We start from the raw sequence: 11,704 nt of genomic DNA on the forward strand, positions 1-11,704 counted from the left end.
TATAAGGACTTGTTTAAAATCATTTTCTGGGAGGGGCGGAAGATGGCGGCGTGAGTAGAGCAGCGGAAATCTCCTCCCAAAACAACATATATTATGAAAATATAACAAAGACAACCCTTCCTAGAATAAAGACCAGAGGACACAGGACAATATCCAGACCACATCCACACCTGAGAGAACCCAGCGCCTCGCGAAGGGGGTAAGATACAAGCCCCGGCCCTGCGGGAGCCGAGCGCCCCTCCCCCCAGCTCCCGGCGGGAGAAGAGCAGGCAGAGCGGGAGGGAGACGGAGCCCAGGACTGCCGAACACCCAGCCCCAGCCATCCGGGCCAGAGTGCAGGGCCCTCAATACTAGGAAAACAGGGCAGCAAGAACAGTGAGCAGGCACTGGAGGCTGGGCGACAGAGGACATAAGAAAAGCGCGCGACCATTTTTTTTTTTGCTTTTTTGCTGTTTTGTTTTGGCGAGCGCTTTTTGGAAGTCTTAAAGGGATAGGGACCCCAATACTAGGGAAACAGGGCAGAAAGACCGGTGAGCAGAGGCCTGAGGCTGGCACCGGAGAATAAAGAAAAACGAACCACCACCTTTTTTTTTTTTTTTAATTAAAAACTTTTTTTTTTTTTACTTAAAAAATTTTTTTTTCTTTTTTTTTTTTTTGGTGGGCGTTGTTTTGTTTTGGCGGGTGCTTTTTGGAAGTCTTAAAGGGGCAGGGCGGGTCACTTAATCCAGAGGTAGGGAATCCGGGATCTCTGGGCACCCTAACCCCTGGGTTACAGGGAGCACGGAGGCCCCTTACAGAGATAAATAGCCCCCCAGCCGCTCCTGCTCCAACGCGACTCCACCATTTTGGAGTAGCTGCCCGAGCCAGGCCACGCCCACAGCAACAGCGGAGATTAACTCCATAGCAGCCGGGCAGGAAGCAGAAAACCTGTCTGCGCGCAGCTGCGCAGCACAAGCCACTAGAGGTCGCTGTTCTCCCAGGAGAGGAGGGCCACAAACCAACAAGAAAGGAAGTCCTTCCAGCCGTCACTCATTCCAGTTCTGCAGACTATTCCTATCACCATGAAAAGGCAAAGCTACAGGCAGACAAAGATCACAGAGACAACACCAGAAAAGGAGACAGACCTAACCAATCTCCCTGAAAAAGAATTCAAAATAAGAATCATAAACATGCTGACAGAGATGCAGAGAAATACGCAAGAGAAATGGGATGAAGTCCGGAAGGAGATCACAGATGCCAGAAAGGAGATCGCAGAAATGAAACAAACTCTGGAAGGGTTTATAAGCAGAATGGATAGAATGCAAGAGGCCATTGATGGAATTGAAATCAGAGAACAGGAACGCATAGAAGCTGACATAGAGAGAGACAAAAGGATCTCCAGGAATGAAACAATATTAAGAGAACTGCGTGACCAATCCAAAAGGAACAATATCCGTATTATAGGGGTCCCAGAAGAAGAAGAGAGAGGAAAAGAGATGGAAAGTATCTTAGAAGAAATAATTGCTGAAAACTTCCCCACACTGGGGGAGGAAGTAATCGAACAGACCACGGAAATACACAGAACCCCTAACAGAAAGGATCCAAGAAGGGCAACACCAAGACACATAATAATTAAAATGGCAAAGATCAAGGACAAGGAAAGAGTGTTAAAGGCAGCTAGAGAGAAAAAGGTCACGTATAAAGGGAAACCCATCAGGCTAACGTCAGATTTCTCAACAGAAACCCTACAGGCCAGAAGAGAATGGCATGATATATTTAATACAATGAAACAGAAGGGCCTTGAACCAAGGATACTGTATCCAGCACGACTATCATTCAAATATGACGGTGGGATTAAACAATTCCCAGACAAACAAAAGCTGAGGGAATTTGCTTTCCACAAACCACCTCTACAGAACATCTTACAGGGACTGCTCTAGATGGGAGCACTCCTAGAAAGAGCACAGCACAAAACACCCAACATATGAAGAATCAAGGAGGAGGAACAAGAAGGGAGAGAAGAAAAGAATCTCCAGACAGTGTATATAACAGCTCAATAAGTGAGCTAAGTTAGGCAGTAAGATACTAAAGAGGCTAACCTTGAACCTTTGGTAACCACGAATTTAAAGCCTGCAATGGCAATAAGTACATATCTTTCAATAGTCACCCTAAATGTTAATGGGTTGAATGCACCAATCAAAAGACACAGAGTAACAGAATGGATAAAAAAGCAAGACCCATCTATATGCTGCTTACAAGAAACTCACCTCAAACCCAAAGACACGTACAGACTAAAAGTCAAGGGATGGAAAAACATATTTCAAGCAAACAACAGTGAGAAGAAAGCAGGGGTTGCAGTACTAATATCAGACAAAATAGACTTCAAAACAAAGAAAGTAACAACAGATAAAGAAGGACACTACATAATGATAAAGGGCTCAGTCAAACAAGAGGATATAACCATTCTAAATATATATGCACCCAACACAGGAGCAACAGCATATGTGAAACAAATACTAACAGAACTAAAGGGGGATATAGACTGCAATGCATTCATTCTAGAAGACTTCAACACACCACTCACCCCAAAGTATAGATCCACCGGGCAGAAAATAAGTAAGGACACGGAAGCACTGAACAACACAGTAGAGCAGATGGACCTAATAGACATCTATAGAACTCTACATCCAAAAGCAACAGGATATACATTCTCCTCAAGTGCACATGGAACATTCTCCAGAATAGACCACATACTAGGCCACAAAAAGAGCCTCAGAAAATTCCAAAAGATTGAAATCCTACCAACCAACTTTTCAGACCACAAAGGCATAAAACTAGAAATAAACTGTACAAAGAAAGCAAAGAGGCTCACAAACACATGGAGGCTTAACAACACGCTCCTAAATAATCAATGGATCAATGACCAAATCAAAATGGAGATCCAGCAATATATGGAAACAAATGACAACAACAACACTAAGCCCCAACTTCTGTGGGACACAGCAAAAGCAGTCTTAAGAGGAAAGTATATAGCAATCCAAGCATATTTAAAAAAGGAAGAGCAATCCCAAATGAATGGTCTAATGTCACAACTATCGAAATTGAAAAAAGAAGAACAGATGAGGCCTAAGGTCAGCACAAGGAGGGACATAATAAAGATCAGAGAAGAAATAAATAAAATTGAGAAGAATAAAACAATAGCAAAAATCAATGAAACCAAGAGCTGGTTCTTCGAGAAAATAAACAAAATAGATAAGCCTCTAGCCAGACTTATTAAGAAGAAAAGAGAGTCAACACAAATCAACAGTATCAGAAACGAGAAAGGAGAAATCACGACGGACCCCACGGAAATGCAAAGAATTATTGGAGAATACTATGAAAACCTATATGCTAACAAGCTGGGAAACCTAGGAGAAATGGACAACTTCCTAGAAAAATATAACTTTCCAAGATTGATCCAGGAAGAAACAGAAAATCTAAACAGACCAATTACCAGCAACGAAATTGAAGCGGTAATCAAAAAACTACCAAAGAACAAAACCCCAGGGCCAGATGGATTTACCTCGGAATTTTATCAGACATACAGGGAAGACATAATACCCATTCTCCTTAAAGTTTTCCAAAAAATAGAGGAGGAGGGGATACTCTCAAACTCATTCTATGAAGCTAACATCACCCTAATACCAAAACCAGGCAAAGACACCACCAAAAAAGAAAACTACAGACCAATATCCCTGATGAACATAGATGCAAAAATACTCAACAAAATATTAGCAAACCGAATTCAAAACTACATCAAAAGGATCATACACCATGACCAAGTGGGATTCATCCCAGGGATGCCAGGATGGTACAACATTCGAAAGTCCATCAACATCATCCACCACATCAACAAAAAGAAAGACAAAAACCACATGATCATCTCCATAGATGCTGAAAAAGCATTTGACAAAGTTCAACATCCATTCATGATAAAAACTCTCAGCAAAATGGGAATAGAGGGCAAGTACCTCAACATAATAAAGGCCATCTATGATAAACCAACAGCCAACATTATATTGAACAGCGAGAAGCTGAAAGCATTTCCTCTGAGATCGGGAACTAGACAGGGATGCCCACTCTCTCCACTGTTATTTAACATAGTACTGGAGGTTCTAGCCACGGCAATCAGACAAAATAAAGAAATACAAGGAATCCAGATTGGTAAAGAAGAAGTTAAACTGTCACTATTTGCAGATGACATGATACTGTACATAAAAAACCCTAAAGACTCCACCCCAAAACTACTAGAACTGATATCGGAATACAGCAAAGTTGCAGGATACAAAATCAACACACAGAAATCTGTGGCTTTCCTATATACTAACAATGAACCAACAGAAAGAGAAATCAGGAAAACAACTCCATTCACAATTGCATCAAAAAAAATAAAATACCTAGGAATAAACCTAACCAAACAAGTGAAAGACTTATACTCTGAAAACTACAAGTCACTCTTAAGAGAAATTAAACGGGACACTAACAGATGGAAACTCATCCCATGCTCGTGGCTAGGAAGAATTAATATCATTAAAATGGCCATCCTGCCCAAAGCAATATACAGATTTGATGCAATCCCTATGAAACTACCAGCAACATTCTTCAATGAACTGGAACAAATAATTCAAAAATTCATATGGAAACACCAAAGACCCCGAATAGCCAAAGCAATCCTGAGAAAGAAGAATAAAGTAGGGGGGATCTCACTCCCCAACTTCAAGCTCTACTATAAAGCCATAGTAATCAAGACAATTTGGTACTGGCACAAGAGCAGAGCCACAGACCAATGGAACAGACTAGAGAATCCAGACATTAACCCAGACATATATGGTCAATTAATATTTGATAAAGGAGCCATGGACATACAATGGCGAAATGACAGTCTCTTCAACAGGTGGTGCTGGCAAAACTGGACAGCTACATGTAGGAGAATGAAACTGGACCATTGTCTAACCCCATATACAAAAGTAAACTCAAAATGGATCAAAGACCTGAATGTAAGCCATGAAACCATTAAACTCTTGGAAGAAAACATAGGCAAAAACCTCTTAGACATAAACATGAGTGACCTCTTCTTGAACATATCTCCCCGGGCAAGGAAAACAACAGCAAAAATGAGTAAGTGGGACTATATTAAGCTGAAAAGCTTCTGTACAGCAAAAGACACCATCACTAGAACAAGAAGGATCCCTACAGTATGGGAGAATATATTTGAAAATGACACATCTGATAAAGGCTTGACGTCCAGAATATATAAGGAGCTCACACGCCTCAACAAACAAAAAACAAATAACCCAATTAAAAAATGGGCAGAGGAACTGAACAGACAGTTCTCCAAAAAAGAAATACAGATGGCCAACAGACACATGAAAAGATGCTCCACATCGCTAATTATCAGGGAAATGCAAATTAAAACTACAATGAGGTATCACCGCACACCAGTAAGGATGGCTGCCATCCAAAAGACAAACAACAACAAATGTTGGCGAGGCTGTGGAGAAAGGGGAACCCTCCTACACTGCTGGTGGGAATGTAAATTAGTTCAACCATTGTGGAAAGCAGTATGGAGGTATATCAAAATGCTCAAAACAGACTTACCATTTGACCCAGGAATTGCACTCCTAGGAATTTACCCTAAGAACGCAGCAATCAAGTTTGAGAAAGACAGATGCACCCCTATGTTTATTGCAGCACTATTTACAATAGCCAAGAATTGGAAGCAACCTAAATGTCCATCAATAGATGAATGGATAAAGAAGATGTGGTACATATACACAATGGAATACTACTCAGCCATAAGAAAAGGGCAAATCCAATCATTTGCAGCAACATGGATGGAGCTGGAGGGTATTATGCTCAGTGAAACAAGCCAAGCGGAGAAAGAGAAATACCAAATGATTTCACTTATCTGTGGAATATAAGAACAAAGGAAAAACTGAAGGAACAAAACAGCAGCAGAATCACAGAACTCAAGAATGGACTAACAGGTACCAAAGGGAAAGGGACTGGGGAGGATGGGTGGGTAGGGAGGGATAAGGTAGGGAGAAGTAGGGGGGTATTAAGATTAACATGCATGGGGGGGTAGGAGAAAAGGGAGGGCTGTACAACACAGAGAAGGCAAGTAGTGATTCTACAACATTTTGCTATGCTGATGGACAGTGACTGTAAAGGGGTTTATAGGGGAGACCTGGTATAGGGGAGAGCCTAGTAAACATAATATTCGTCATGTAAGTGTAGATTAGTGATACCAAAAACAAAGCAAAAAAAAAAAAAAAAGGGCAGTTCCTGTGTGGTAACCTCCAACGAGTTCTACACAAGGGTATAAAGGGCATATAAAAGTGTAGGCAAAGGGTCTGTTTGTGTTTATACAGAGGATCAAAGCCTAATTGGGCTACCCCGAAAATGAACTAAGATACAGTATGAAAAAGAACTTCCAACATCTGCACTCTCTGGAAGACTCATGCCAGAAGATGATCATCAAAAAACCCCAACAAAGATCCACACACTGCTACAGCTGTAGATGCACTCATCCCACCGGTTCCTGGACTTGCCATGGGAATGAAGAAGGAGATATCTAAGCTGGCCTGTGCATACAGTAAAACAACAAATTTGACTGGATCTATACTGTTGGAACTCAACCAAGAATTTGGAGAAGTGCAAATTGTAGCGCTCCAAAGTCTTACAACTACAGACTATTTACTGTTAAAAGAACATATGGGATGTGAACAGTCCCTAGGAATGGGTTGTTTTAATTTGTCTGATTTCTCTCAGACTGTTCAAGTTCAGTTGGACAATATCCACCATATCATAGATAAGTTTTCACAAATGCCTAAGGTGCCTAACTGGTTTTCTTGGTTTCACTGGAGATGGCTGGTAATTACAGATATGCTTTGGTTATGTAACTATACTCCTATTATGTTAATGTGTGTGCGCAATTTAATTAGTAGTTTAAAACCTATACATGCTGAAGTTACTCTACAAGAAGATATGTCAAAGAAATAATCAATCTTCCCAGGTTTTCTTCTGCCTGCTACTTCTATAGCTTTTCTTCTTCCTTCCTAATTACAACCCTTAAATAGAATTCGTGCCTCATATCAAATTTACCGAGTATCATAATTCTTCCAAGTGGTAAAGATACCTCAAGACAAATGCTGGGCATAGAAGCCACAGGACATAAATATGCAAAGAAGTAAAAGCTAACCTTTTCAAACAATAAGGCTCCCCTCTCACTTACCAACTTCACATTTCCCTGTATGGCCCCGGAAGATGACTGGTTAGCCAGAGACGGGTAAGATTCCTCAAGGGAGGAACAACCTAAGACAGGCACAGTCGCAGGGGGGCCATCAGGTGAGAAATTGGGGATCAACAGAGGTGAGGCTTAGAACCTCACCCCCCCTGTTCTGAGAGAAATCTTCTGCATACGTGGATGTTTTATTGCCCTGGTCTAGCTTGGATTAACACATAGTCTACAGGCACACACCTGATCATCTACATTTGCTCTCTTACAACACTAAACTATGTTTTCTACCTTTATCTTGTATCTACCTACCACTTCAGCATTTTATTAAAAATAATAATAATAAAGAGAGAAATGTGGTATCCACATATAAATCAAGTATAAAAACCAAATGAGTATTCATATTTGAACTGTTTATAGTTCATAATGCAGGAGCAAAACCAAAAGTTTCTGTGATGACTGCCCTTGTACTGTTCACTATGTAACTTATTCATTATGTAAGAATTTGTTCTCCATGTAAGAACTTGTTTGTTATGCCTCAGAAGATTGGAGACTGACGAAAATTAGGCTTGGGGTGGATTAATGATTGTGCATTGAGCATTGACTCCCCTATACAGAATTTTATTGTCGTTAACAACCATTTGATCAATAAATATGAGAGATGCCCTCACAAAAAAAAAAAAAAAAAAAGGACAGACTTCCAATGGTAAAATAAATAAGTAACCAGGATGTAATGTATAGCATAAGGAATATAGTCAAGATATTGTAACAGCTTGGTAGGGTGATAGCTGGAACCTAGAATTATGTATATAAATGTTCTACCACTGTGTTGTACACTTGAAACTAATGTAATGTAATACTGTGCGTCAACTATCCTTCAATAAAAAATAATTATTTAATAAAAAAAAAAAAAAATCATTTTCTGTGTTCTTCGGCTTTCTCCTTTCTTTGCCCAGAAAGTGTTTTCCAGATGTCTGCAGTTACGGTGTTGGTTTGTTTCTGTTTGTCTTGTTTTTCAGTTTTATTTTGTGGCTTTGTCACTGGGCAGCTTCTAGGGAGGCATATCACCATGGCTTAGAATTTTGCTAAAATGCGTCTCTGGTTCTTTGCAACAACAGTATTGCATGCATCATTCAGTCAGAATTGCAGTTGATTGAGCTGCCGGCTGCAGCGCCTGGCCGCATGGCCCTGGGTGAGAGGCAAGACCCTTAGCTGCTCGGATTGGGCCCAGGTCTGAAGGTGCTGCCTTTCCCACTGTGCTGGAGCTCTCTTACTAGGGGGAAGGTGCATCTGCCTGAGACAGAGACTTAACAGCTTTGACTTGAACCAGGCAGCTTGTCTTGTCCAGAGGAAGGCAGGCAGCACTGGTGGGGTGGCTGCCCCCCAGAGCCACTGGGGGCATGGGCTCCTTCTCTCCTATTGCTCCCCCATCCTGAGGACATAGTCCTCCTCCGGGTCCATGAGAGTGAGCCATTCATTTTGCAAGCATCACAATGTCAACCAGGTTTCCTTTGAAGACAAACTGGATTGTATATCCATTTCCAGTCAGATCCCACTGACCTGAGTGCAGCCTTACTGCCATGTCCAGCCACAGGGAGGTTGGGCACAACAGCCTTCCCCGCCATCCTCCAGCCCTCATCCCTTGTAACTGCTTGTAGGGCATGCCTGGTGTGTTCCCAGTTGCGACCACCTGGGCACAGTGATGCTGGGCGTGCAGGGAGTTAATGCCCTGAGCAGCCCCCAACCAGGTCTGGTGTAAGCAGGAGGGTGCAAACTGCAGCTTATGCCCCCCATGGGGAGTCACATGGAGGCATGGCCTGTGGAGTCCTGCCCTGGGACTCCAGCCCCACACCCCCACCACACCCCGAGCCCCGCCCGGCAGTGGCAACCAGCTCAGTGGCACACCCTGTGCTTTGCTTCCCCCTTCGACCTCTCAGTGGGGCTTCCCTGAATCCCCTCCCCATTAAACTACTTGCATCCACATCCTTATTTCCAGGTCTGCTTGAGGGGACAGGGGGCAGGGGACCCAACCTAGGCAGGGAATCAACGCAGTTAACTGTGTCCTTTGGTGTTACGACGTCCGTGCACACACCTTGTCCCGCACAGGCAACAAACTTCTAGAAGGCAGAGCCACACCCCTGACCGCACTGTCACTGGGCTGCTCCTCAGGAGGCCTCACCACCTGCTGATTCATGTGTTCCTGTAACAGTGCTCATGGCAGGACAGCCGCGGATGTGCATGGCTGTGCTGGGAATGCCTCACGTTGCTGTATAGGCCATGGTGATCACTTCCAACATTCACAGAGTAAAATTGCAGAGAAAACACTGCTAAACCATCCCTGGCCACCATTTAGGTTGTTGCCCGTTTCTCCATGAGTACTTTTACACTGCATGCTTCCTAAAGGGTTTGTTTTCTTAAGACAACATATACATATAAATAGCACACACAGTAGGACCAACAGAGAGTGCCTGACTCCCTACACATTCTTTCTTTAGGATAAAATCACAGGGGAGGAACCACACACATTTTATGACTCTGGATTTGGGTGACTGATAAGCGTTTTTCCTACCAACAGAACCACCCACATGCTGGAAGAGCCCTGTGCACCCTCCTACCCACTTCCTGAACACTCGGGGGCCACAGCATGAGCAGCACACAGTGGTTCCGAAGGAGCTCCTTCCTCTTAGCTGCTCGTGGTGTGGGCAGCACCATGCGGGAACCCGGTGTGTGTGAGCTGGTGAAGGTGGCTTTCATGAGCCCCCTGGCCGGTGACTCCTCATGGGGACACGTGCCCGGGGACAGAGCAGGAATGCTCCGAGCAGCAGCACCCACAGCAGCAAGAGGTGGGAACAACCACACCCCTACTGGGATGAGAATGGGCAGATCTGGAGTATCACACAGCAAAAACTAAGTGATTAAATGAGTTTATGCATTCATGTGACTCTTAGCAACTTGTTGAGAAGAAAAAAGTTGCACATACCTAATAGAATTCTATATCATTTAAAAAAAAAGAAAACTGCACATTGTTTTGAGACACTCTGTTTAAAAGGGGAGGAGAAAGAGGTGGTCACCTCGGAGGAAGGGAGGGGAGGGGAGGCAGGGGCAGGGGGAGCAAAGCTCATGGCAGGTGTAAAGATGGGCCCGTTCATCGCTGTGCTTCATCAGGCACAAGTCCCTGTAATTTGTATCTATGAAATTGGAAGCTTTAAACACTGGATGAAAGCTCCATAAGGCTTCTGCAGTCCAAATGGAGATCAATCTGGATTCAACCCCAAGAGGAGGGGACCCTGGGGCCTCTGCTTCCTGCAGGCCTGAGGGGCTGCTGCAGGGTCTGGGCTCTACTGCCAGACACTGTGCTGTCTCCCCAGCCTGAAGAGAGGGAAGCCAGGGGCTCTTTACGGGTCGCCCACCCTGTGCCGGCCCTCTGCACCCTTTCCCCAGGCCCCAGACCCCCAGGAGTGCACAGCAAAACTGACTTCTGCTTCCTGCAGACACAAACCACTCCCCCATCCTTCCCTGGGGCCTGGGAACAGCATCCTTCCACAAGGGGCCTCGTTCCACCTTCCAGAACAATAGGGCCCCTTGCCCACCTTGCTAAGTGTGGCCACCCTAGTCATCTCCAGGGTCCCCCTCAGCCTTCTGTCCGAGGACAGGGCTGCAGTTGGTGTCCTGATTTTATTTGTCCTCCCCAGGATTCCAGGGGACTTCTAGTCCCTTGGTTCATGGGACAGAGGGTAGGAGAAACTCTGACATCTCAGTAGGCCTCATCCTACATACCAATCCAAAGAGATCATGCCAGTCTCTGGTTCCTGGGCAGGCTAAGACTATACCTGTTTCATTCCATACTACTTTTCTTTACAGAATCTGTGACACACCAACAATATGGTATCTAGTTTACGTATTAAAACCTCAGAAAATGGTATGCTGCCTTCTCAGGCCCGGTCCCCAAGCTCTCCACTTCTACCCAAAGGCAATGATTGTTACCTGCTACACACACACACGTAGACATCCATCATCCATGTATAGGAACATCCACACCAACACACCCAGTTTTCTGAAATCCATAAGATGGTAGCATATCAGATACATTCTTGTGCTGTGCTTAAAAAAAAAAAATCTTCATGTACTTTGTAAGTTGTTCCAGATCAGTAAATAAAGGGCTGCTTCTTCATTTTAATGGCTGCCTCGAATTTCAGGGTGCAGTTATGGTAAAATTTAACAGGCCTCTATTAATGGATATTTAGGTGGTTGCCAATCTTTTGTGATTTCCTATGGCACCATAATGAATATTGTTATCCAAGTATCTCTACTTACCCGGGTGAGTATATCTTTGGGATGAATTCTTGGAAATGACATTCACACTTTTCTTAATGATCACACCAACCCTGCAAGACTAAACATGACCCCATCTGATAGATGAGAAGATGGGGGCTCAGAAAGGCACAGTGA

Source organism: Manis pentadactyla, chromosome 1, assembly GCF_030020395.1.
Source record: "Manis pentadactyla isolate mManPen7 chromosome 1, mManPen7.hap1, whole genome shotgun sequence".
In the NCBI taxonomy this organism is placed as follows: Eukaryota; Metazoa; Chordata; class Mammalia; order Pholidota; family Manidae; genus Manis; species Manis pentadactyla.